Source organism: Chrysochloris asiatica, unplaced genomic scaffold, assembly GCF_000296735.1.
Source record: "Chrysochloris asiatica unplaced genomic scaffold, ChrAsi1.0 scaffold00345, whole genome shotgun sequence".
Taxonomy (NCBI): Eukaryota; Metazoa; Chordata; class Mammalia; order Afrosoricida; family Chrysochloridae; genus Chrysochloris; species Chrysochloris asiatica.
This window is the reverse complement of record NW_006408863.1, coordinates 2,064,868-2,066,791: the sequence shown is the minus strand read 5'-3', so window position 1 is coordinate 2,066,791 and position 1,924 is coordinate 2,064,868.

The window sequence follows — 1,924 nt, the reverse complement described above, 5'->3', positions numbered from 1 at the left end:
AGAAATCTCACTAATCATGAAAATGGTTAACTTTCAAAAAATAAAGGACCAGAGGGGCCATTGCCATGCAGTCCTGGTTGTTGTTGTTGTTGTTAAGTGCCGTCGAGTCGGGTCCGACCCATAGCGACCCTGTATTTCTGACCAATTCTGTCTGCAAATGAGGCGCCTCAAATATAGATTGAAAAAGGATCATGGACACTTAAAATCGATATTTTTAGATCCCTACATGGAAAAGTTGTAGTTTTCCGGGAACAGTCTAGAACTCTGAATAAGTAATGACCCGATGCTCATGCTACTGAAATCTGCTTTCTGAGAGGAGATCGGGAATCTTCTGGGGACCGTGGTGGTGGGGGTGTTGCTGTTGTGAGGTGCCAGGGAGTTGGTTCTGGTGCACAGTGATGCTCCGCACAGCAGAACGAGACATTGCCTGGTCCTGTGCCATCCTCACAGTTGCTGTTCTGCTTGACCCATTGCTGCGCCCAGGGAGCAAACTCATTGCATTGGGGTCTTCCTCTCTTGCTGACCCTCCACTTTACCAAGCACGATTACATGTCTGAAGTATAAGAGATGAAGTTTCACCATCCTTGGTTCTAAGGAGCATTCTGAACGCATTTCTTCCAACATAGATTTGTTTGCTCTTCTGGCAGCCCATGGTATTTTCAACATTCTCTAACACCATATTTCAGATGCATCAATCCTTCTACGGTCGTCCTTACTCACTGTCCAACTTTCACATGCATATGAGGTGATTGAAATTACCATGACTTGGGTTAGGCGCACCTTAGTCCTCAAATGGATCGTCTTTGCTCTTGAACACTTTGCAGAGATCTCGTGCAGCAGATTTCCCTAATGTATTTGTGGATTGATTTCTTCAGCTGTGGCTTCCACGAGTGTTGATAGTGGATCCAAGCAAAATGAAGTCTTACAATTTCACTCTTTCTTCTATTTATCATGATGCCATTTATTAGGCCAGTTGTGAGGATTTTTGTTATTTTTTACATTGAGGTGCAGTCTGTACTGAAGGTTGTGGTCTTTGCTCTTCATCAGTCTGTATATTAAGTTCTCTTCACTTGCAGCAAGGTAGGTTGTGTCACCTGTACTCCACAGGTTGTTAATGGGTCTTCCTTCAAACCTGATGCCATGTTCCTCTTTATAGAATCTATCTTCCTGGATTATTTGCTCAATTGTCAGATTGAATAAGTATAGTGAGAGAATACAACTCGGGCACACAAATTTCCTGATTTTAAACTCTTCAGTACCCCATTGGTCTGTTTCAACAACTGCTTCTTTGTCCATGTACAGGTTCCTCATGAGTCCAATTAAGTGTTCTGGAATACTCATTCACCAAAATGCTGTCCATAGTGTTGCGTGATCCACACAGTCAAAAACCTTTGCATAGTCAATAACGCACAAGTAAACAGCTTTCTGGTGTTCTCTGCTTTCAGCCAAGGTCCCCGAATCTGGTTTGAATGTCTGCCAGTTCTCTGTTGGTGTAGCCATTATTGAATTATCTTCAGCAAAATTTTACTTGCGTGTGATAGTAATGATATTGTTAGATGACCTCCCCATTCCACTGGGTCAATTCTCTTTGGAATGGGCACAAATCTGGATCTTTCCCACTCAATTGGCCAGGTATCTGTCTTTCAAGTTTCTTGGTGTTGTTGAGTGAGCGCCTTCAGTACTCCATCAATTTGTTGAAAGATTTCCATTTATATTCCATCAATTCCCAGAGGCTTGTTCTTTCCCACTGCCTTCAGTGCAGCGTGGACTTCCTCCTTCAGTACCGTTGGTTCTTGATCATATGCTACCTCTTGAAATGGTTGAACACCAATTATTTCTTTTTGGTAGTGTCCTTGTATACCTTCCTATCACAGATAACATTGCACTTTGAGATAAACCTTGAAATGCTCTTTTTGACAATGAA